A 26,282-nucleotide genomic window follows, 5' to 3' on the forward strand; every position below is an offset into this window, starting at 1 on the left:
AGCCCCGTTCTATCACGTGACCAGCAGTCCTCCTAGGACAAGCACACAGAGGATCACAGAGACTTCTCCTTGACCAGCTGGTTATTGATGATCTCTTCTTACATTTCAGTAGCATCTTTTATCCTTAGTGAGCCTGTCCTTATGGCCTTTCACCTGCCTTTCCTTTGAGAATGAGTGGACCTTTTCTCAAACAGCAAATGGAAAAAATAACAGCAATAGGTTGTAGCATCCTTAAGGTGACATTCCTTAAGAACCTCTAGGGTTTCTTGGCAACCAAGGGGGCGTGACCTCCTCCTCAAACCAGGCAGGGTCCTTGACTGTGATGTGGGGCCATGAGGCAGAGGTGAGGGAGGTTGGGCAGCTGTTGGGGAGGGCGGAGGAAGGAAACCCTGCTCCACCACCCACCACCAGCCCTGTGACATTGGGCAGAGGACCCGGACCCTCTGAGCCCCAGACCAGTTTTATGTGGTGGATGCTGTCCATATTGGGTTTGTTACACAGCTTCGATACAGTGATGGATGAGAACACGGCCTGCACATTTAGAGGTTCTTAGGGTATAACCAATTTGCACCCATTCCCAAAAGTATTCAAAGAAAAGGATGAAAGTGAAGGGTACTTTCCTGTTCTTCAGGTAGCTGCAGTCTTGGCATTTCACACATTCTGGAAGAATCTATTAGTCTCTGAAAGGCAATCTTCTTTTAATGGGATGTGTACTCTTTCCACATTAACTTAAAATACGCATGAATTTTTTTTCTTTAGAGTTCTGATTTAGTTTTATGATGCATTTTGAAAAGATAGAACAAGCATCGCAAACAAATGGTTTCACATTTTTGACTGTGTAAGACAGAACAGTTTAAAAATCAAGTTCACCAGGCAGTGAAGAGCAGAAGTGGGATCCAGGTATAGCAGGATTCACGAGTGAAGAAAGAGAAACATGAATCTGAACGTGACATTTTCCCCACAATCTCTTCATTTAAATGAAATTCTTTATTTCTAAAGCTTGTCCCAGCAAGCTGCTTACAGCAAATGCCCCAAATAACAGAAATTTCTACTAACCAGAATTGCAGTTCAAAACTATTTTCAAGGGAATAAAATGAAAATGAGTCTCTCAAGGATGTCAGTAAAGTCACCTCAGAGCGTGTTAGTGTCTGGACACATTCTATCTGTGTCTCTTATCTTGAAAGAAGAATGGCTTGATTTTGGTCGAATATGATATTAATTTAAATGACCTCTGAGTGCTTCCTCCACGCCAAGAGCTGTTCTGAGTGGGTATAGGGATCAACTCATTTACTCCTCACAAGAAGTCTATTACTATTCCCATTTTAGATGAAGAAAGTAAGGCACAGAGAGATTAAGTGATTTGTTCAAGGTCACACAGCAAGCCAAGGAGTAAAGCCAGGCTTTGTGTGCAGATGGCTCTAGATGTTGTCTGTAAAACCCCTGCACGCTCTGCCTTTTTAACCGCCATGGAAAGAATTAAATTTTCGTTCTATTTGACCTTCACTTAATTGGACAATTAATTAATTAGGGACAGGTATAAGAGGCAAACAAAAGGACCGCCAGTCTTAACTGTAATTTTTCAGTATTTTATAAGGATGTATTATTTTAGCCTCAGGGCTTAAGAGCCAGTCTGTCCAAGTGTCCTTGGGTTTGTCAGTTTCCCCATTTATGAAGTGAGGGTCTTGAATCTACGTCATCAGAGTTAACATCTATGACCTGCGTAGAAGAGCATCTGATACACAGTGATTGTCCAAGGCGGTTTATTGCCTGTTGAGGAAAAAGAAACTATGGAAATACTGTTTATCTCCCCATGGGGCACAACTGCAGCTGGGTACCGCTGAGAGTGAAAGAGAAGGGAAAAGTGCCTGGGATGCGGGGCTCAAGCTGGAAAACAGCTCAGGTTTTTCCAGATGACGTTAGAGACACTGGCTTTCCTCGTCCCCACATTGCCAGAAGTTGCCAGGAGGAGTCCTCAGCAGGCAGCCTGGAACTCTGAGCCCTCTGGGATTCTAATTCTAACATCATTCTAATTCTAATCTGCACCCAGGTGGACGTTGAGGCCCCAGGGAGTGGGACTTGCCTGTCACGTGGCCAGTCCCTGTCCCTGGCAGAGCCGAGACCCCCACCCTGTCCCGGGAAGGGCTGGACTTCAGACAGCGCGGGTCAGGGGTGGAGAAGAACGCTTACAAAAACCTTACCCGCGTGTCTGTGCAAATTCCAGCGCCGCCGTAGGCTCTAATTTCATTTTCCTTCTAGTTTCCTTTCTTTCATCGTGGAAAATGCCTTTTTCCAGAAGCCTCTGCTGGCTTCCCGGGGACTAGGGGTGCAGACTAAGTTTGCCTCCTTTCGCCGTCCTCCACCACCTCACCCCCTCTCCATTTCCTCTTGAATGTAGAAAACTGAACATTCATTCAAAAATATGTATTCAGCACCGGCTGGGCACCAGGCAGTCAGTACTTTGGATGTGAGGAATACAGAGTGAACAAGAGGAACCAAAATTTACTCCCTCATGGAGCTGCAATTAAGTGTGGAAAGACCAAAAATAAACACCTAAATATGTAAAGTACACAGAATGTCAGATGGTCATGAGTCTGTGTGGAAAAGTCAAGGGAAGGTGGATAGAAAGTGTTGAGGGGGGCGTTCTCTGAGCAGGCTGACTTTGAGCCCCACACTGGAGTGAGGGAGCCCAGCCGATATCCGGGGAAGAATATTCCAGAAAAGAAGAAACAGCAAGGGCAAAAGCCCTGAAATGGGAGTGGCCCCGGAGGCCGGTGTGGCTGGGGCCAGTGAGCAGGGGCCCGGAGGGGAGATGAAGTCCCTGTGGAGGGGACCCATGAGGCCCTCCATTCTGTGTCAGTCAGACAAATCTGAAGTCAATATTATTAGAATTTTAAAATGTACTTTTTAAAAGTACAACCGTACATAGGATCTGAAATCAATCATTGCAAATTCAGATAGCCAAAGCGGCCAGACAGGTAACAAGTTGATGAAGTGAGCAGGGTAATTAACCAGGCGGAATGGGGAGTCTGTATTGTCCTGTGTTCTGATTTTTCAAAAGACACTGAAATCTGTTTGTTTGGTTTTTTTTTTTTTAATGAGAAATGTCTCGATTTTAAAATCGCCACGAGGAACCACCACATGCAGGTGTGTGCTCAGTGTGAGCCCACTCTTCCAAACATCCCTGCAGGCCCTGGGTGTCTAATTTCAGTGAAAAGGCATTAAGCCTCTCTCACTCTCTCTTTTCTGCTCTTTTTACCAATTCCTGACCAGTAGGATGTGAAGAGATGCTAACAGTTGTTTCCAGGAAAAAGGACTTGAATCCCATGGGGATGGGGGCTGAGACGTCTTCCAAGGAGCAATCAGTTTGCTTCATTTTTATGTCTTTCTCAGGACTGTTTCCTGATCACCCCTCGTCATGGGTAATGCTAAATGTGGTCCAGATCTGTCCTCCTTTGGGTTTCCGTTAGTTTCATGATGATTATTATTTTGTCATCTGGGGTTGATTTAGGAGTGGTGAAATGTTTGCAGGTTTCGTAAATGGTTGTCAGCCACTGTTTAGAATGGCAAAGAACTTCTCGTGCTGTTCATATTGTAAGGGCTGGGGTGATAGTTTCCAGTGGCTACAGACATAAAAGGGGTAAATGGAGGGCCTTGAGGGGTTCCACACAAAGTGATTGGAAAATTGAGTAATTAGTCAGGGGCAGTGGGACTGTGAGGGTCAGGAGGTCGGGAGAGGGCTCAGAGCTCAAAAGACCTGAGATGCCCAGGCTGGGCTGACAATACTGAATTCACAGTCTGCTGTCTCACCCCCAAAGCTGGAGTTAAGCAAAAACCCAGCCAAGGGCCCACATAGATGTCGAGATTCTTGTGGATGTACGTAACAGAAAACTTATTTTTGAGTTGGTTGAAAGGAAATTTATTGACTCAGGGAAATGTAAAGTTCTGGGAGATCTGATTTCAGGTGTGGCTGGTTCAAGAGCTCAAATGTAGGTAATGCACCCATCTCTAAATCCCTGTTCAGGAGGAGTCTGTACTTTGCCATGTGCCACCTCTAGAACATGGGATGGAGTAGGAGAGAGGTAGATTCCCAAACTGAAGCCAGTGACATTTGCTGGAATTGGGGGGTGGACTGGTGTCCTGTGGACCCCAAAAACTGCATTATAAATGCACCTCTCGATATGCCTTGGCCACCCGTCTTCTATGGGCTACCATGCCATTTGTGAAATTTGTGGTTTTTCCAGGTGCAGTGCTGCACTCTGTGTGTGTGTCATCTCCTGTTCTCCTCAGACGCTCCTCTAAGGTTGGTACTTTTACCACGTGCTGCTCTTCTGCCTCCCACGTGCTCTTTCCAACAGGCTCAGAGGATGATCTTTTATTTCAAGTACAGGTATTGAGGAAGGGTCATCTCTTTCTGTGGTGTCTTGTACAAAATGAGTGTTCAGCCAAGCATGGGAGATGTACGGGACTTCCGAGGAAGAATGGAAATGCCTCAGCATCACTTGGGGTGGCCAGAGTGGCCCTGGCAAGGCTAGGCTCATGTTTCTGGGCCTCTGCTGACCAGTCTGTGTTCCTTTTCCTCCTCTGAGCTTTGCCCTTCATTATTGCCTCCCCTCCGTTACTGCGTTTTTCACGTTCCCTCCAGTGGCCCCGCAGTAACATGTGATGCAACACAGAGGTTGCAAGCCGGCAGCCAAAATGTGTTTTGTTTGGTCTGCAGAACATTTAAAATTGGAGATGGAGCCAACTTTTGAAAATCTGGGCATTTCACACAAAAATGCAGATTTCTGGCTTCCATTTAAAAAAATCCGACCTGTCAACACAGTGCCCACATTGCACCCTGACTTCAATTGACTGGAACTGGGAAATGATAGTCTTCTTTAGATGAAAGAGTTCTCAGTTTGCTGCAGTCCCCACCTTTCTCTATTACTTGCTGACACTGGGGCTCAAGGTTAGTTGTCATTGGCTACTGGAATGGGGCTGTTGGCTGTCCTACCGTAGATTTAAGAAGGGAGGGAAATTTTTCCTATATCCAGTTCTCCATCAAAAGTGTGAAAATGAAGTATAAACCAAATTGGCCATTAATATTAAGAAAAATGAGAAAAAGCACGTGTTTGGGGGTAAGTCAGGGTTTCTCAGCCTCAGCGCTATTAACATTTGGGTTGGGGAGGTCCTTCATTGCAATGCAGGATGGCATTTAACATGGCCACATATGGACCAGTAAACAGTTCCCTGGGATCCAGGCATCCACCACCAGTTTGGTAAGCAGAGTTACCATAAGTGAGAAAACCCGTATTTGCTCTAAAACGCGCCCTGGCGGGTCCAGCATTGGCAGCAGAGGTTCTGAGTTGGCTGGTTTTGGTTTAATCATAGGTGAACTTGCCAACCCTTTGAGGCCACTTCTGACAGCCTGTCTAAGATGTTGTAGAAGGAATTCAGCACTGGATGAGAGGCTGAACCATCTTAAAGAGTCTTTGGAGAATTTCTTAACTTGTAGCTGAGAGAGGCCATGGTGGCTGCTACTTTTGAAAGGTCTGCCAACAGTAGGCTCTGCCGTGGACAGGCATCAAGGCTTGTTGGAGAGTGGACGGAGGGACCAGGTGATCTCTGGGTGTCACTTCCGGCTCTGGTTCTGTGAACTGCACCTCAAAGAAGGAATTTCCCCAAAATCGGTTCAGTGCGTTGCCTGCTGCATCCCCGCAGCCCATAACGGTGGTCTTGGCTGGAAACCCAGGAGAGCGTGGATGTCCATGGAGGGAATTCAGCCTTCCATAGGCCAGTCCTGGGTACAATGTGGTGTTTTCTTTTTGGCCTTTCACCGTGCTCCAAATGCTGTCCAGTGTCTGAAATCGCATCCCTGCTTAGGTTTCCCATAATAATAGCAGGTGCCAATCATCCATTCAACACGTAGTTACTGAACACCTGCTTTGAGGCAGCCACTGTTCCAGGCATTTGGCAGGAAGCTGAAGACAAAACTGACCGAGTCCTTGCTCTCCTGGAGCTGTGTTTTTGGTGGAAGAGAGATGGACGACAACAAGAATACAAGCAAAAAATATATATAGTGTGACAAAGTGTTAAGTGCTATGAAGAAAAACAAAGTGGGGGTGGGGAGGGAGTGTTGGGGTGCAGCAGGGAAGGGTGGTATTTTTCATTTAATTTTAATTTAAAGAAAGTGCTCAGTGCAATGGTGAGCCAGTGAGTTGGCTCCCTGGAAGTCAAAGGTCCTGATTTGTAGCATTTGCCACTTTCCATGGTGTAAATATTCCCACTGCGGCTGATTGCAAGCTGCTGATGGTTTAACAATCATCTTACAGTATCATTGCTTGCAGGCTGGTGCTGGCGGGCTCCAGCACTCCAGGTTGGGGAGGACCTCACTGTAAACTGTCTGGCAGAAGAGCACACACAGAAGCCCTGAGTGGGATCGAACCTGGCCTGTTCAGGAACAGCCCTGAGTCCATGGCAGCTGGAACAGAGAGAGGAGAGGGGCAAGAGTTGTGGTCAGAGAGGTCGCCTGAGACAGTGATGTAGCCATTTTAAGCCATCGTTGGATTTTCAGCTTCTGCTTGGAGTGAGGTGGGAGCCGCTGGAGGGCTCCAAGCAGAAGAGAGGCAGGATCTGACTTAGATCCTTTTGCAGAATCCCTCTGGCTGCCGTGAGAACAGACCGCAAAGGCAGAGGCTGGGAAACCTGTCGGGAGACTGTTAAGGCGAGAGATGTTGCTGACTTGGACCGGGTGGGAAGCAGCAGGAGAGGTGAGAAGTATAGTTAGATTCTGGATGTATTTTGAAGGTGGAGCCAATGGGATTCGCTGATAGAATGGATCTGGGGAGTGATAATGGAGAGTCCAAGGTGACTCCAAGGTTTTTGGCCTGAGCATCTGGGGGGATGGAGCAGATGTTTCCCAAGATGAAGAGGCAAGGGGAGGAGCAGGTTGGGAGGAGGGTTAGGAGCATCTGCTATGAACCTGACCTTGAGCAAGTGTCTAAATGGACCACCTTCTCCTTCCGTGCTCACAGGTGGGTTCTTTCATTATCCTGTTTTAGAGAGGATGTGACAGCGACTCAAAGTGGTTAAACAGCATACTGCAAATGGCCCTGCTGGAACATGGCCAGGTCCGAACTCCCACCCCTCTGCCGCTCAGCTGTTCTGCCGTGTTTTCTTGGCTCTCCTGGCCCCATTCTTCCTCTGTTTTGAGGAAACAGAGGCAGAAAATTTCTGTGTTGGAACCAACCAAAGAACCAAAAGCTTCTCCCTTGTTCAGAAATAACTCTCCAAGTGTTAACTCCAGGCTCAGGTTGATTCTGCTCGGTGGATCCATTGCTGGCCTCTTTCCGTGACAAATTTGTTGGATTCGCCCCTGAGATAAATATTCCAGAGTAGAATTCATACTTTAAAAAACAAAAACAAGAACGATGAGTAGTCAATAGCTTAGAAGGCTTTGGTTTGGGGCAGACATAAGTTTAAATCCAGACTCCACCACTCAATAGCTTTACCTGCCTGAGCCTCAGTGTTTTCATCTGTGCAGTGGGCACACTAAGAGTTCCTCTTGGATTAAATGAGATAATGCATGTAAGGGGCTTGGCCCTGTGCCTGGCCCAGAGTCCACACTCTTGGGGCCACTATGGTTTGAGAGAGGGAATTTGCAAGTTGGGTTTAATATTAGACAAAGGCTGACTTACCTCTGAAGCTGGGATGGGGACAAGAAATTGTGAAGTACATCATGCCTGAGAGCTTTGTGATTTCATGTCCTGTCTTGTCTTGTCTTTTCTTTTTTCTTTCCTTTCCTTTCCTTTTCTGTTTTTTCTTTTTTCTTTTCTGGTACTGGAGATCGGAGGCCTCTCTCTGCGTTTCTTGCCCGGGGCCCAGACCTTGTCCATTTACTGTGCTCAGACCTCCCAGAGGAGCCGACCTCAGCCCCGCCGAGCCTGCTGCCTTGAGTTGTCATTTGTCGAAGGCAGAACAGCGTGTTCTCTCAACCAGCAAATCCCCAGATGGGAGCCCATTCAGGGCTGCCACGTTTTTCCTGATGAAATTCCTGACTTGGTGTGTTGTGTTTTTTTAAAAAACACGCCCACTGCCTCCAAAAACCTCAGCCGGGGAGAAACGTTTCTCGTTGAGTTACCGGTTTTTGAAATGGTGTCAGATTATGCCCCACTTCCATGGCCTGCGTACACCGCTCTTCCCATGCGCTGCTTTTGCGGAGAGCCCCCCGATGGCAGAGGGTGCCTGTTACCCTCCGGCACCACCGCCTTGCATTCTGCAAATGGTAAAACTGAGGCTCGGAGAAGCCAGGGTGGAGAGCCACACGCTAAGTTGGTCTCCGGGCCTCAGCCAGACCCGGATCTCTGGATTCCAGGCTCATTTTCTTCCTCCTTCATCAGAGGTCACAAGCGGGCAGCCTGTGGCCACCTCTACCCCACAGATGTGCTTTCTTTGGCCCGAGAGTGTTTTAATTTGAATGAGTTTGCCAGCATTTAAAAATCAGGAGATTCCATATAAAAGCCTAGATTTCTGGCTTCTCTTGGACCGTTGGGAGATCTGCCAAATGAGGTCTGCATTCCTGCAGGGTGACAACTGAGGATCTCAGTAAGGACCACTCCCTTTAGTGAGAGGATATCTTCATTTTGCCACAGTCCCCACCCCTCCCTCTAGTATGCCCGGACACTTGGGGCTGAATGTCAGATGTCATCATAGAGCTTCCCTTCCTGATCCTCTTACGGTGGAGTTAAGAGGAAAGTAAAATATTTCTCAAAGTTGCGTCTTTATCAAAAACAAAGAAACAAAAGATGAACTGAAATGGCTGCATATTTAAAAACAAATAATACAAAGCATTGTTTCTTTGTGACTGTCAGCTGTCAGGACTGTCAGCTCCATCTCACTACCCCTTCACTCACTCACTGATACTCCCTTCCCCTTTCCTGCCGGCATCACATTCATGGACCCCTCCGTGCCAGGGCATAGTTCCCACTTATTTTTTTAAGACAGGATTAAACTTCTTTGACCTAGACCTGCCCCACTTCTCTGAAACTTGAAATGCCATTAAACCAAATTAAGAAGCTTAAAAAAGTTTAAATACTCTTTAATTGTTCAGGAAAGACCACGTGTGTGAGTCTGAGTGAGTACGTGTGTGTGTGTGCGCGCGCGCGCGCCGTGTGCATGTGCGATGTGTTCTTGATTTATGGGATTTCCCCTGAATAGAATTGGATCAAAGTGCTTTTTCCCTGGCTCTGGGACTGGCACTTCTGGACTTTGCTGTAAATTTAAGCCAGGGTGCAAAGCCAAGTGGTTTTAACTCTCTTTTAATGGCATATCAGGGAGGTGGGTTAAAGTTGGATTAAGATCGACATTCCTTCTTTCTAGAGCACATTGAGGGGCTTGTGGAGAGAATTGGGGATACCAAGGTGTTTTTTTGGGGTGTTTTGTTTGTTTTTTTATAACTGTTTTTATTTCATTTAAAAAATTTTTTGGAGGGATGGAAACTAGGTTTATTATTTTTTTTGTGAAGGTACTGAGAGTTGAACCCAGGACCTTGTGCATGCTAAGCATGCACTCTGCCACTGAACTATACCCTCCCCTCAGGCATACCAAGTTTTTAAAACAATCATTACTCTCCCTCCAGGAGAGCTGACCAAGAGAAAAGAGACTAGCATTTTCAGAAATGCCTGCTGTGTGTCAGAACTTCGTGTGAAGATTCTCTCTCTGCAAAGTGAGCTGTGGAGCTTTCTCTGAATGCTGACCAGTTCCTTTTCACGTGTGTTAAGAAAAAATAGAGAAAGATAAACTCTAAAGCACACAATGAGCAGTATTTCTTGGAATTACACTCAATTTAAGGGGGAGAACGAGTCCATTTAGAGAAAAACATGTAAATAGTACAGGCGGTTTTGTGGATGTGACAAAATCATGAATGATGTATTTGATTTAGTCCTTACAATACTCGGGAGTGGTCAGGTGGTCAGCCCACCCCTAAGTTTGCAAACCCTTCTAACATCTTGTACTTCCTCAAAGCACTTAAACTTGTCACTAAATATGCCATTGTGTAATCTTATGCATAATCCCGTCTGACTCCTTTGAACGAGGGCTCTGCGGTCATTTCAGTGTCATTGTCTCCCCAGCAATCCAGGAGAGCCAGGCACATGATAGGTGCTCAGGAAATAAGAGCACATTGAATGCATGTGCCCATTTCATCGATGAGGAAATTGAGGTTCACAGGGGCTTCGTGACTTGCTTAGGGTATCACAGCTGGGATATGGCAGAGCTGTGGTTTGAACTCATGACTCTCAGGCTGTGAACTTTTTGGGAAATACCAGTACTGGGACTCAGATTGGACTATGACAGCTGGCCCATAGCAAAATGGGGGAAAGGAGGTGGATACCTAGAGTTTCAGAAAACTAGACTAGTTCCATGTAAAGCATGGTCTGTTCTTTTTATTCCCTTTCCATCTTAAGGGTAATGTGTTTTCTTTATAGGGCTATAACATTTCTCATTGTTTTGAAAACTCTTTACTTGACAGTCAAAACGGCAGCCCCCTTATGTTGGTTCTCCCAATGTTTTCTTGTCTTTGAGGTTTTCTGGTTGATGGCATCCTGGAGTCAGAGAAGCCTCAGAAAACTCCAGTTTCCTCTTGAGATGTTATCAGGCCAGTGGGTGAAATCCTGACCCCCTCACTCTGACTTCCCTCAGATCCGCTTCCCCATTTCCCCTTCTCCAGGGTGAGGGCAGGTGTGTTTTCCTCCCTCTGGGCACCAGTGACACAAAGGCAGAAACCAGAGCAGTGTCCCCAGATCTTGTCCTCAGGCCTCTCCAGACGGCCAGAGCCTGCCCTTAGAAGGCAGGACCTGTCCTCCCTCTCGGAGAAGCAGGAGCTGCCAGGATGCCTGTGGCTGACACAGCATCTCTTCAGGGGCTCCGCTCACCTGTTGTGGTTTCGGCATAATGCAGATTTTCTCTTCCAGTCCAGACCCATTTCATGAATGTTAATCGTCACTGCTTACGGATTTCACTCACTGGCCTGATAACATCTTAAGAGGAAACTTACTGAGCAAGGTTTCGCCTCTGAAAGTCTGTCCCCTGTTGATCCCCAGTCACTTCTTCCCCACTTAGAGGCTGGCCAGGAGCCCCCTCTCCACACCTGAGCTGTGGCCAGACCTTGGCCAGCTTGTTTTTCCTCCCAGTTTTATTGCGAAATAGTTGACATACATTACCGTATAAGTTTAAGGTGTACAACATGATGGCTTGATGCACATACATTGTGAAATGGTAACCCCAATAGGGTCAGGTGACATCTGCCTTCTCATATAGCTACAGTAGAAAGAAAAGAAATAACAAAACGAAAAAGGAAATAAAAACGCTCCCCTTGTGATGAGAACTCTTAGGATTTACTCTCTTTCAACAGCGTTCATATGTAATGTACAACACTGTTAATTGTATTTATTATCTTGTACATTACATCCCTAGTATTTATTTATCTTATAACTGGGAGTTTGTACCTTTGACCACATTCCTCCAGTTCCCCGCCCCCCACACTACCCATTCCTTCTAGTAACCACAAGTATAATCTTTTCTTCTGTGAGTTTGGTTTGGGTTTTTTTCCTTTCCTTTTCTTTTCTTAGATTCCATATATAAGTGAGATCATACAGTATTTCTCTGTCTGATTTATTTCACTTAACATAATGCCTTCAAAGTCTCTCCATGTTGTTGCAAATGGTAGGATTTCCTCGTTTTTCATGGCTGAATATTCATTGTGTATATATCACAACTTCCTGATCCACTCATCCATCGATAGACACAAGTTGTTTCCACGTCTTGGCTACTGTAAATAGTTTGGCTGGCTTTTAACTGGGGAGACTCCAGAGTCGGGGCGCTCTGATGGCAGCTGTGGAGACTTAGGGCCAGACATATCCTGGCCTTCCTCTCCAAGAGGTTAGAAACTAGTAGGTGAGACAAGACAAGCCCAGATGTTTACTCAGTACTGGGTCTAAGACCTGTGCTGAAGGCTGGAAGATAACCCCTTAGCCTGCATGGCACTTTACAGTTTATGAAGGACATCTGTAATTTATTTTCTGTCATTTCCATTTTTAGTCCTCTGTAGGGGATAATGCCTAGCAACCATTCCATCTTCTGGTTTTCCTTTCCTGGTTCCCACTGCACTCTCAGGCCATTCTCTTACTCCCCAGTTCCAGGTGTAGACCTGTGACCATGTGTAGACTTTCCAGTTCCAGACATAAACCTGGACAGTTACAGTGTTCCATCCCATGGCCCTCAGGACTGTTTCGGGAACAGGTATGTGACCCAAGTTGAGTGGGACCAGATCCTGGGAACTCTGCTGGAATTGTTAGAGAAAGGTGCCTTCTTTGCTGTGACTGGTTGACCTAGTTGAGTGTGGCCATCTTGCTTAGAGGAGGCCTACCTCTGACTCTTCTGAGGCTTCTCTGACTCCAGAATGCCATCAACTAGAGAATGAAGGCAACCCAGAGGAAAACAGAGGCAAGATATGGAGGCAAAAGACTCCTGATGACATCACTAGAGCACCTGGATCCAGCTGTTCCTGAAGCTAGGTATCATGGGTTATTGAATTATTTTTCACTTACTTTAAAAAGCTTGAATGGACTGTTCTCCCACTTACTACAGACTAGTTCTGTTGGCTCCATTTGCTGAGTTGCCCTGCTTCCCCTAATCATAATAACACTCCCTCTTAAAAGCCTTTTCATAGCAATTGGACTTTCTTCTACAAGACAACATTGGCCTAATACTGTTGATGGGAGATCTGAGGCACAGAAGGGGAGGGAAGCAAGTTGGCTTATTTTCCCTTGGATCCTCCTCACCAGCTTTCAGTTTGGGGAAAAAGAGCAGTTTTTAATTCCCAGGGCACCTCCACCTCAGGGGAGGGGCATGCAAAGTGATTTAATGGACAGCCCGAGCAAGGTCCGGGAAGACCCTGACTGCATCACAGAGTCATGGTAAGGGTAATACTAATAGTAATTTTATCTGCCTAGAAAACTTCTGGAAGATGGTAGAGGAAATAGTTAACTGCAGTTATACCTACGGGACATGGAATGGGAAGAGACGAGACTTTTGTTTTTCACTTTATATACTCTGTATACATGCTGAGAACTTTTACTAGGGGCACGGGTTGTTTTATATTCAAATAAACAGTGAATTTTGAAATGTCACAGTAACTGGCTTTCATCTGGGACAATTAGAGTATCAAATAGTGGATTACACACCATTGAAAAAAATATGAATCCATGAGACTTTGCCAGTAATAAATGTCATTTACAGTAGAATGACAAGAGCCAACTGGAAACGTGGAGGGAGGACTGGGTTAGAAACACATCCTGTTGGAACCGTCATGGTAAAGATTGGTTCAGTTAGGAATCCCATGCAGGCACTGACTCTAGGGTGGGAGGTGTTGATGAGGACTGGGCGGTTTGCATGTTCTCAAAGGGTCTCCCCACAGACAGCTTAGTAATTTCAAGGGGAAAAATAGTCACTGTGCAGTGGAGAAATCAGACATCTGAGTGGTCAGTATTAACATTATCAGTGAGGGGAGCATGAATATGTGAGAGCCTGAGAAGGACACACCATCACCCATGTAGTGATCTGGCTGAGAATGCAGAACCGGATTCTAATCATGAGAGGAAACAACAGAAGAACCCAGAATGTGGAACATTCTATTTCAAAAAAACCCACCTGATTTCTTCAAAAATACCAGCATTCATGCATAGCACAGGGAACTATATTCAATATCTTGTAATAGCCTTTAATGAAAAAGAATATGAAAATAAGTATATGTGTATATATATATATATATATACATATATATATATATACATGACTGAGACATTGTGCTGCATGCCAGAAATCGACACATTGTAACTGACTATACTTCAATTAAAAAAAAAAATACCAGTGTTGTAAAAGACAGAAAAAGGCCGGATTAAAGGAGCCTAAAGAGATATGACAACGAATTGCAGAGACTAATTCTAGACTGGATCCTGCATAGGAGGGAGAGTTGCTGTAAGGGACATTGTTAGTCAGCTGACAAACTGTAATACAGAGAGTGGATTAGGTAAAATACTACACTGGTGTTCAGTGTACTGGTGGTAATTGTCCTGTGATTATATAAGAAACTGTCCTTATTCTTAGAAAATACACACAGAATGAATGAAGTATTTAGGAGTAAAGAGCCATGTGTATGTAACAACTCTTTTTAAAGTTTATTAATTATTTTTTTAATGGAGGTTCTGGAGATTGAATCCAGGACCTCATGCATGCTAAGCATGTGCTGTAGCACTGAGCTATGCACACCCCCTCCGCATAACTTACTCTTAAATTGTTCAGAAAAAATTAGATGAGCATGTATGGGGATGTGCCTTCTGTGCATGCGTGTGCACACATGTGTGGAGAGAAAGAACAACTGATAAATCACAGGGGATGAGGTGCTTACAGCAGGTGCATCTGGAGAAAAGATACATGTGTATTCTTTGTATTAGTAAGTTTGAAATTATTTCCAAAGAAAAAATTTTTTTTAAATTACTACCAGCAAAAATATATTGTAATAATAATAGCGCCTGGCGTTTACTGAATAGCAAGATACAAGCGAATTATGTCATTTGCTCCTCAGAGACCCCTAATACCAGGCATAGGTAACATGCTTATTTTCACTGATGAAAAAAACAGAAGGTCAGGGAGGTGAAGTTGCCTCAAGACCCAGAGTGAGTCAGTGCCAAAGTGGTGTTCTCACATAAGTCAGTCTCTCCAGAACCTACACTCTTACCTGTTAAACCAGTACAGTCCTATAGCACGAGACATTTTCCAGTGATGGTTCAGTTGTGTCAACGGAGCACTGAATAACGTTAAGTCACTTAGTGACTTTTTCCCTCTTTTTTCCCCTCTTTTATTTTTCCCTTCTTTTTCCTTTTTTTCTTTGTTTCTTTTTTTCATTTTTAAAAAATTGAAGTATAGTTGATTTACAATGTTTCAGTTATACAGCAAAGTGATTCAGTTATACATATATATGTAAATCTGTTCTCTTTCAGATTCTTTTCTGTTACAGGTTATTGAAAGATACTTAATGCAGTTTCCTGTACTATACAGTAGGCCCTTGTTGGTTATTTATTTTATAGATGTTAACTTGGTGATTTTTTTAAAAATCTCATTTCCGTTCACTTTGAATTCTTTTACATTCAGAAGAAAGTCTCCAGTTGGTGCTAAATGGTTGTTAACGCCAAGCAACTGCTGATTCTCGCTGAATAAAAGAGAGTCACCAGGGAGGTGACTGTTCTGGGCCCTCCATATGTGTTTACTCTCCCCTGCAGCCCTGTGAAGTAGATAGTTTAATTATTCTCACTTTACAGAGGTTAAATATCTTGCCCGAGGTCACATAGTGGAGGTGGGATTTGAAGCCGGGCAGTCTAGCTCAGAGACTGCTTTGGCTTGGCCTCAGCGTTCTGTCAGTGAGTTCAGGAGTGTGAATCTGAGTGAATGGGAAATTGAAAACCCCAAAACCCTCAGCAAAAGTCTGTGCTGTGGCTGTGAGTCTGGTCTCTCAAGTGGTGCCTGGGCCACTCTTAGATTCATGAATTTCGTTTTTGTCATCTGTAAATGGCAATGGGAATGGGAATGACATCTACCAGGTATTGAGCACCTGCTAGGTGCCAGGTGCTGTGACAGGTGTTTTACACTGCTCACTTTAGTCTCACTTGAACCCTATGTGGTACATACTGTTGTTCCCATTTTATAGATGAGAAGACTGAGGTTCCAAGTAGTTCAGAATCTTAGGCAGTCTGTAAGTGGCAGAGATGGAATTGGAAGCCACGTTTCTCTGATTCTAGAGCCTGGACCCATCACCAGCCCCTGGCCTGTGCCCTTGGGGAGCTATCTTGAGGATGAGAGCAATTTTATGTGGTGCCTGGCACACGGCGCTGGGCATGTAAAATCACCAATGCTTGGGGTAATGATGTTATGTCTGCTCTTGGAAAACTGACCTCAGCAGTTGTTGGGGTCTCCCTTTCCCCCTCTGCTGGGTCAGGATGTGGATGGCGGTGCGGGGAGGGGCGGGGCACAGGAGTGGAGAGGCTTTCGGGGACTGCTTTATGGAACGGGTTCTAGAAGGTTGTGTGGCCCGGAAGCGGCACTGCGCTGCTGTTGGGGGCCTCTACCTCTGAACTACAAGCAAATTCTTCCCTCCAACAAGAGCACATTGTGTTCTGACCCTGCTCTCCCACCCAGGCTACTTTAAATGCAGATTCCGCTGCCAACAGCTACTTTTAGCAAGGGCAGACTATCATGAGGAGAGAAACTTGTGAGAAAACAGCAAAATGGAAGCATTGTTCCTGAGGGCTTGGAGCAGCTTCAGGGAACCCTGGGGTGGGAGAGGTCTGGAGACGTGCTTTGCCATCACAAATAAGTTGTACAATAATAATAATAATAATAAAGTCACAAAGCTTTTTCTTAAAACCGAAAGGAAGAGAAACCAGAGAAACTAACTCTCAAAGGGCCAGGATCCTGTAGTCCTATGGAACCTTCCCTGAAGGAGCTGGGAAATGTTTGGAGGACGAAAGTCCTCTTTGGAGGCTGGAAGGAACATGTGAAATTGATGGAGTGATCGTTAGTGAAGGATGTGGGGCAGGGGTGTAAGCTTGCGGCTTGAGAGGAGAATGGAGAAAAGACCCTTGTTTGAGGAAAAAGTGTTCCCAGAGACAAACTAGGATCCTAGCATGAAAGGATGTAAGGATAGTTCCAACTCCACACTAGTTAGACCTTCTAATGCTACAGGAAGGCTGCCTTGTGCAGTAGTGGGTGGACCGTCCCCAGAAGCATTTAAGCAGAGCCTGTGTGATGATACAGGGATTTCAGCTTTGACCTGGGATACAGGACCTGAGCAGAGGTTCACAAACACTGGTCCTTGTGCCAGGGCAAAGAGGATTGAGTAATGAGGTTTTAATCCAAAAAATGAAATTGGTGTCTATTTAAAAGACCTTTGAGACCATGCCCTTCCTATATTTGGGTGTTACTGTATCCTTTATAAAATTACCAGTTTTTGGAATGCAAGTCTGGAAATATCAAGAGTAGCTAATATCCCAGTCTTTTCCATTGCTGAGATTCTGTGATCCTAGGAAAATGTGCTTCTGATTTGGATGAAACAGGAGAGGGGGAACGCATGTAAAATCAAGCCTAAAACTGACACATCGAGAAATGGCCGTGTCAGCATATTATGTAGAGATGTGGAGTTAATTACCAGAAGGAACAGCTAAAAAGGTTGACAGTGGTCATTGCCCCTTGAGAACTGGGCTGGAGGTGAATTTTCTCGTAAGTATCAATTCTGTATTGTTATGTGAATTTTAAAATTACGTGTCATGTAATTACATGATCTTTGATAAAAGTTTTAAAACTTAAAAAAATAAAAGACATTAATAGCTGCCCTTTTTTTTTTTTTTTTGGATTCTGTGCTAAGAGCTTTTCATACCTTGCTGTATTTAATTAATCCCATCCTAGAGATGAGGAAACAGGCTCAGAGAAGTGAAGTGACTTGCTTTGCTCTACAGAGAGGGTGACTGCCAGATTTTTGTTTTGTTTTGTTTTGTTTTTTTTGACTTGAGAACCTAAGTCAGACTCACGTACACAATGCTCTGTTGTCCTCTGCCCAGGGTGAGACTTCTGTGAGGTCTGAGAAGTGGGAGAGGATGGGGAAGTGGGTGATGCGGCAGAAAGGACCAGAAGATAACTGGAAGAGAGATGATGACAAAAAAAGAGGTTGTGGTTTGGTCTCTAGAGTGTGCATTTTGAGAAATTTTGCAGAGAAGGCACAGATGCACATGAAAAGAGAAACCAGTAAACAGTTTCTCCTCTCATACTGGCCTTGATGGGAGGGAGGCAGAGAGGGAGAAAGGAAACTGAGTCTGCTCTGTACCAGGCACTGTGCTAGGAACCTTATGTAAACATCAACCCCTCTAGTCCTCACCATGACCCTGGGAAATAGTAATATTCGCTATGGAGGTCACTTTGCAGTGCCTACGGCAGGGTTTCTCAGCTTACAATTTGGGGCTGGATAATTCTGTCGTGGGGACGCTGAGCACTGTATAATGTCTAGAGACATCCCTGGCCTCTATCCACTAGATGCCAGTAGCATCCCCCACCTTCTCAAGTCGTGACAATCAAAAATGTTTCCAGACATTGCAAAATGCCTCCAGTGAGGCAAGACAGCCCCCCAAGTTGAGAACCACTGGCCTCCTGTGACTGGGCATGTCATGTGTATTGTCCTTAATCACCTCTCCAGCGAGCTGTCATGATGTCTACTTGATAGATTAGAAAACTGAGGCTGAGAGAAGTGGATGGATTCACCTGGGGTCATGGAGTTATTCGTAATATAGCTGAGAATCAAAGAAGGTATTTCAAAATGTTACTTAGAAGACCAGCTGATGAAGACCTGGGCCTGGACTTGACCCTGGTTTACCCCAGGCTTTTGCTAAAATGCACTTTGAATCTTTTCTCAATGGCAGTGGACATCTTAGAGGAGGTACTGGTTTTTCATTAACTTTTTTTTAAAGTAGGCTGGACAGCACCAAATGCTGGCAAGGATGTGGAACAACAGGAACTCTTGTTCATTGTTGGTGGGAATGCAAATCGGTACAGCCACTTGGAAGACAGTTTAGCGGTTTCTTACAAAACTACTCTTACCATACAGTCCACCAGTTGTGCTCCTTGGTGTTTACCCAAAGGAGTTGAAAACTTATGTCCACACAAAAACCTGCACATGGATGTTTATAGCAGCTTCATTCATAACAGCCAAAACTTGGAAGCAACCAAGATGTCCTTGAGTAAGTGAATGGATAAATAAGCTGTGAAAAATTATTTAGCACTGAAAAGAAATGAGCCATCAAGCCGTGAAAAGATATGGAGGAACCTTAAATGCATACGCCTGAGTGAAAGAAGCCAATTACATACTGTGAGATTCCAACGATATGACATTGTGTAAAAGGCAAAACTATAAGACAGTTAAAAGATCTGTGGTGCCAGGGGTTGGGAGGAAGGAGGGATGAATAGGTGGAGCACAGGGGATCTTTAGGGTAGGGAACTACGCCATGTGATACTCTAATGGTGGATACATGTCATTATACATTTGTCCAAACCCACAGAATTTACACCACCAAGAGTGAACGCTAATGTAAACTATGGACGTTAGGTGATAATGATGTGTCAGTGCAGGTTCTTCGATTATAAAAATGTACCACTCTGGTAGGGGATCTTGATGGTTGAAGTGGCTATGCATGTGTTGGGGCAGGGCACGTTTAGGAAATCCCTGTACCTTCCAATTTTGTTGTGAACCTAAAACTACCCCCCCCCCAATAGATAGGCTGGTAGCATGGCTGAGAGCATGGGCTCTGGAGCCCAATGCCTGTATTCAATCCACTTACCAGCTTGGAAACCCTGGAGTGTTACTTAACGTCTCTGGGCCTCAGTTTTCTTCTCTATAAAATGGGGGTACAACCTTTTCATAGGGTTGTTCTGAGGATTAAGTGATGCAATATGAGTAAAACAGTGCCTGGCAGATAGAATATTCAGCATTAATGAATATGAGATGTTACTCTTACTTGCAAGATTTTACATTCATTTCACATACTGAGACCTGGGACTCAGACCCCACTGACGTATTTCAGGGCAGATCGCTGAAGTGGCTGACTCTGCTTCTTTGCAGTCGAGCCCTGGGTTGCAATTTGGGTCGATTTTTCACTGACCACTGAGCAATCATCTCTGGGCTGTAGAAGTAGCCGAATTTGGCTTGAGTGTCCCAAGGAGAAGCCATCCAAGCTGATCAAGCATTCACTTTCCCCACCAATAGGAGTCTCAGGAGGATTATGGAAATATCTTTGCACATGGAAGAGATTAATTCATGCAGCCACAAATAGCTCGAACACTGTGTCCTCAGCGCCATGATCTCCTATCCGCTGAAATTTACTCAGGGTGCCAGCTCGGCAGCCAGAAAAGCCACAGGGCTGCCTTAGCTACCCAGCCTGTTTAGCTAGGGGACCTCTCAGGAATTTCAGGAGGCAGGATGAGATTAAGTAGTTTGTTTAATTTCACCCTACCACCACCACCTCCACCATAACCTACTGGCCTCCCACGCATCAGCCAAATGGGATTGTTGTATGGCCCCCTGACTTCCCACCTCCAGGACTTTGCCTAGTTCCCCCACCTGGTATACCCTCTTTTTATCCTCATGACCACCTTTCCAGTCTCCACATGGCTAAATACCAATATCCTTCAAGCCTGGTGCCACAATCTCCACCTCCCACTAACAGATCATAGATGGTTTTAGAGGGTGTGGGATCTGGAATGGGTTTTAAACCCCAGCTCTGCTAAGCATAGGCAAAGGGCTTACTCTCTGTGAACCTCAGTTTCTGCCCCCGAACAATGGGAAGGCTGGTTAGTACCTTCCTCATAGGATCATTTGAGATGTAAAGGAGAAGAGTGTGCCGGGTGCTTGGCACTGCTGAGCATGTGACAAGGATTCAATAAATATTAGCTTGGGGTGGGTGAGGCAGAAGGAGACCCCTACAGATAGCTGGGGGCGGCAGGAGAAGATCGGAAGATGTGAAAGGGAGTGTTGAGTGACTACAGTCCCTAAGCAGGATGCAGCGGCAGCAGTGGCTTGCCACACCTCCATGAATATGGCCGATAAGGAGACAATGCGCTCACTTGGATTTACGCAGCAAAATCGGTTAAGAAGTGCTTGGTATCAGCTGCCCCATCACCGTAGTCCTACAGAGCCCCTCTTTTGCCAGAAGCTCCTCCGAAGTCACAGAGTTGACTCTCACTGGTCCAAATTGGGTCATGTGCTCACCCGTGAACCAATCACATTGTCCAGGGGCAGCATAAGGCTCTGATTGGCTAGGCTCTTGGGACCTGTGCCCATCCCTTCATAAATGGCAGTGGGACAGTAAGCTCCATCCAAACTGTGTGGACGGAGAGTGAAGTAGGAGTGGTTCTCTGGAGGAAAGTCAGGATGCTGTTAGAGAAAACGAGGAGAATGCTGGGCAGGTACGGACAACAGGTGTCAGCCAGAGCCTCGAAGAAGAAAGTTTATTTATGCCTGATATGCATGGACTGAATGAGAATTCAGAAGGTAGGTTGGGGGATTGGAATGAGGGGAAGGGAATCTCAAGCAGAGGGAACAGCATGAGCAAAGGCCCAAAAGTGTAAAATGACATGTTTAGGAAACAGAAAGGAGCTCACATGAGTGCAGCACAGGAAGTTGGACTGGGAGATGGATAGGTGGCCAAGGTAGGAGAATGGAGCAGGGGCCAGGTGACCAGAGGTCTTGAATGTCAAGTGATTCAAAGAAGCAGCAGCTGTGGTCCAATTTGTGCTTTAGAATTTATTCATTCATCTAGCACAGATTTGCTGAGCACCTTCTATGTGAATAAGCAAACTCCTTGGTTATATTTTCAAGGACAGTGATAGGAAACCAGACTAAGGATGCTGAGTCTCAAGGCAGGGAGGCTGCGGGGAGGCTGGTGCACCGGTCCAGGCGGGAGAGGAGACAGCTTAACTGGGGTGTGGAGCACATTTTCCCTGAATTACAGCTCCACTCAAAGCCAAACCTGGACTATGTAGAGGGAGTGTTTGAGGCAGATTTTTCCAGGCTCTTGTTTGATGCCCTTTCAGGGCAGCCTGCTGGGAACAATTTTGTGGCATCTGCTTGAATAGGCTGCCTAACCAACTCAGCCTAGATCTGAGTCCTTGTTGCCGTATGCACTTCTGGCTGTGTGACCTGCTCACTTCTCTGGGCCTCTGTCTCCACTAAATGGCTTAGCAGTAGCACCTACTTCGTGAGTTTGTCATGAGGATTAAATGGGACCATGCTGGCCAAATGCTTGGCCACGAGAAGTGCTCAATAGATGGCAGTGTTATTAATTACTCTTGTACCATGGCTGCCTTCAAGGTACATCACCTCCCGATACTCATCTTACTCTCTTGGAAAATGGGGACCTTGATACCATGTTCCTTAGTGGAGAGGTAAACCACTTAGCAGCTCTGTGACCTTGGGCCAATGATGTCACCGCTCTGTGCCTCGGATTCCTCATCTGAAAAAAATAGGTCTAATATCAGTACCTGTTCATAGTGCTGCTCTATGAATTAAATAAATCTTGTTAAGTGCTTAGAAGAGTTCCTGGCACATAATATACTCTTGATATGCGTCAAATAAATAACTATCAGCAGTAGTAGTATGTTTTTAATGAGTGGGAGTGACGGTGATAATTAAGTGAGGTTACGGCATAATAAGGGCTTATTAAATAGTGGCTATTATCAGAATCATCATCTTCCCATCAAATACTTTGAGAGGAAATGACTGCATTTGGTTTTGCGGACAAAAGAGCCACCATTTCCTCCCACAAAGGCAGATGCCTTTCTCCCCAGATCACATGGATATTAAATATTGTTCTTTGGGTGGGGTGAAAAAACATCAATTGAGTAAAACTTGCCCCAAACACTCTTTAAGCAGGACAGGAAAATGAGGCCAGTTCCTCTCCCAGACTCACTTCTCCCAGGAAAACAAAGAGGGGTGTTCCCCACTCCCCCTGACAATCCTGTCCCTCCTAGGATTCAACTTCAGCTGGCGTTTTGCTGTTTTGACTTGGGGATTTTTTTCCTCCCTCATGCCTGGAATAATTTGTGGCTCCATTTACAAGAGTAAAGCTCTTATGATCAACCCCACTCAGGTCCCGGAAGGAGTAATGCCTGGAAAGCAGTTTGGAAAGGTCAGTTGAGGGTAAAGTCCAAAGCGATTTTAAGTGGCCCAGCTAAGTGCCAGGCGGCCGAATAGGGAGCCCTTTTAATTTATGACAGTCTTGCCCTGTGAAGAAAAAGACAACACAGCGCTGAAGCAGTTTGATTGCAAAGTAGTAAATCCCTTTGTGTATGTAAAAAGTACAGACAGATCTAGCTCACGTTTCAGAAGGAAAAAAAAAATCTCTGCTGGTTGAGGCATTGGGGTTGAACTTATGTACAGGAACCTGTAGGAGGAACTTCATGGGGAATAAGGCTTTTATAATTGTTGTACATTTTTAATTTATATGGATTTGATCTGAGATCACAACTTCCAAAGCTGTGTGACCTTAAGCAAGTTAGTTCACCTCTCTGTGCCTCATCTGTACATGGAAAGTATAATAGTACTAGTTTCCAACGTTGTTGTTAAGGATCAAATGAATTACTAGACATAGGGCAGAACAGGGCCTGGGACAGTGAACACACTTGGTAAGAGTTGGTTACTATGACCTTATCCAGACTTTTGTTTGGAGGTGGTGGCAGTTTTCTGCCTGGCACACAGGAGAGCCAGTCTAGAGAATGGCCTTGTTGTTTGCAAGAGAAACCTATAATTGTCTCTTTCTCCTTGGTTTTCTAGCTTGGGAATCCAACACACGCATTTCATCATGCCTTGATTTTTTTTTTTTAATTTTTTAATCCAACCTTTCAGGACATGCTTCCAGCAAAGCATTTTGGAACTTTTGAATTCCAGAGAAATTTTTCTGGCCACATCAGCTAACAGAGGAACTCTTCAAAACCAAGAGAAGACTGCAAACCACTGGTTAGAAAATTGACTCATTCATTCATTTTACAAATATTTCTTGCGGGCTTACTATTTGCCAGGTCTCTGTGCCGGGTTTAGGGTACAAAGCAAGCATGATGTAGTAAAACTGACTCTTTAGGGAACCAGACCATGACTTGAGAGCTGAACATACATCAATCCACTTGATTATCACCACAATCCTATGATAGAAGCTGCTTGCATTCCCATTATACAGATGAGGAAATTGAGGCACAGAGTTAAATAACCCAAAGGGCTACTTAAATAGAGTCCAGATTCAAACCCAAGCAGCCTGGCTCCAAAGTCTATACTCTTCTCTTTTTTCTCCCCAGTTTTTTAATTTGGAAAATATCAAACCTACAGAAAATTTACTGGTATGGTACTATGAACATCAGATACTGGTCCCAAGTCACCAATGGTTAAAAGTTTGCCACATTTGCCATATTGCTCTTTTTCTCTATAAATTTTTGCTAGGCCATTTGAGAGTTTCTTGCAGACATCCAAAATCTTCACCCTTCCATATTTCAGTGTGTAGTAGTAGTTATCTATTGCTGTGTAACCGATTACCCCCCAAATGTAATGGCTTGAAAAAAAACAAATACTTACTATAATATCACAGTGCTGTGGGGCAGGAATCTGGATACAGAATCTTTGCTGGGTCCTCTGCTGCTTCAGGGTCCGTCACTAGTCAAGTCAAGGCCTCACCTGGGGCTACATCCCTGGGAGGCGTCGTGGCATCGCTCGTGGCTGTTGGCTGGAGGCCTCAGCTCCTCTCCACGGGAGCCTCTTCATAGGGCTACTCATGACATGTCAGCTGGCTTCCCACAAAGTGAGCGAAGAGAGAGATGGGGAGAAACAAAAGGAGAGAAGGAAGAGAAGGGGGGGAGGGGTAAGCTGCCAAGAAGCCAAGATAGAGACCACAGTCTTTTATAACCTAACTCAGAAGTGGCATATCATCACCTCTGCCATATTCTGTTGGTCACACAGACCAGCCCGGGTACTGTGTGGGAGGAGACTTTACAGGAGTGTGAAGACCAGAGAGCTGAGATCACTGGGGCATCTTGCATGCTGGTGACCAGGAGACACTACACAACCCCAGTACTGTCATACTCAGGGTATTCATTACTAATACTATATTACCATCTAATATCCATTCCATATTCAAAGTTCTTCATTATGTCTTTTTGATCAGATTTTTAAAATTCAGTCTAGGGTTCAGTCTAGGATCCTGCATTATGTTTACTAGTTGCATTTCTTTGGTCTCTTTTAACCTGCGGAAATTCCTCAGTTATTTTTTTGTTTACGTTATGTGTTTTTGTTTTGTTGTTCAAAACATTGGCTTTTTTTTTTTAAGAATCCAGCCCAGTTATTTTGCAGAATGTTCTCAATTTGGATGTATATGATGTTTCCTCATGATGAGTCAGATTAAACATTTTTGTCAGGGATACTGCATAGGTGACATTGTAGAGTTTCCCCTTTTAATCACTGCCCTGTACCCCTATAGGGTCCTATCATGTAGACTCTGTAGATCAGAGGGCATCTAACAAAGTTTGGTTGGGGTCAGTGCTAAGGGAAGACTTCCAAGGGAAGGTAACAGCTGCAATGAGACTTGAGGGATGAGTGGGTGTGACTCAGCAGAAAACAGGAAAAAGTGTTCCAGGGAGCGGGAACAGCACGTTCGACAGCCCAGAGGTGAAGAAGCCCAGCCTTTGGCAGAACTGTAAGAGGTTCGGGGTAGCAAGGGGCAGAGAGGTGAGAGGTTTTATTGGGAGTCAGGAAGGGGCAGCAGCCAGTTCTGGGAGGGCCAGGTAAGTGGTGTGGATCAGTCATGATCTTAGTTGCAAATAACAGAATCCACTTCAGCCAGTTTAAGCAGAAGTGAGGGAAGGGCTGAGAAAAGGGCATGGTGGTCACAGAACGTCTGGACCTCACCTGGGGGCTGCTCCAGTGGATGATAGCCACCTCACCAGGTGTCAGACCCTGCAGATCCTTCCCATACCCTGGATGTGGCTGCTAGAACATGTGCTCTTCCTGCTTCTGGGCTGGATTCTGTATAGCACAGCTTCTCCTTTGAGCCATCAGCTCCTCATCTAAGATTCAGGAGGGTGAGTTTGATTGATGGGGCCCAAGTCCCACATCTGCATTCTAGTTGCAAGGGAGGCTGAGAAAGCAAATTTCTGGCATCTTCCATAGGGAACTGGAGCCCATAGTTTGGGGATTTCTCCAAAAAGGGAGGGGTGTCCAGGGGTGGTGCCAGCCAGCAAGAGAGAGAGCTGATCACTCTGCCTAGTGGAGAGTTTGAACATTGTCTGTGAGCCCCAGGGCACTTCTGAAGGATTCAGAGCAGAGTGCAGTGATCAGACTTTTAGGGGACAGAGGGGCAGTTGGAGGCTGTGGATCATCCCAGAAAGACATAGAGGTATATCCTGAACATATCGGTCTTGGGTTGGAGAGGAGGGAGGTGAACGGAAGAGAAATCTCCAAGGTGGAGTCTCCTTCTGATTGTAGAAGTGAGAGGGAATTAGGGAAAGGGAAATGGTTCGATTAAGGGGTGAACAAATGCTGGCAGGTCAGAATGTCTTTAAGAAGTGGGGGTTGTCTGGAGTTCTGTGCACCTGGTCCTTAAGGCAGCAGGAGGATGGGAACTGCTCCTTTGCAGACAAGTTAAATCACATGGTTCAGAGTCTGCCTCTCTTAG

The 26,282-nt window shown here is 45.2% G+C and overlaps 1 protein-coding gene across 4 annotated transcripts in view; it reads left to right on the forward strand.

Annotated features, from left to right (window-relative positions):
* EYA2 (EYA transcriptional coactivator and phosphatase 2) overlaps positions 1 to 26,282 on the forward strand; it is a 220,112-nt gene that overhangs the window by 15,890 nt on the left and 177,940 nt on the right. Inside the window, exon 2 of one of the 4 annotated variants that reach the window (XM_074347386.1) lies at positions 4,242 to 4,300. The exons of the other annotated variants lie outside the window; for them this stretch is intronic. The gene's annotated coding sequence lies outside the window, so the exon portion shown is untranslated. The remainder of the gene's footprint in view (positions 1 to 4,241; positions 4,301 to 26,282) is intronic. 4 annotated transcript variants of the gene reach the window in all.

Source organism: Camelus bactrianus, chromosome 19 (genome assembly GCF_048773025.1).
Source record: "Camelus bactrianus isolate YW-2024 breed Bactrian camel chromosome 19, ASM4877302v1, whole genome shotgun sequence".
NCBI classification, from domain to species: Eukaryota; Metazoa; Chordata; class Mammalia; order Artiodactyla; family Camelidae; genus Camelus; species Camelus bactrianus.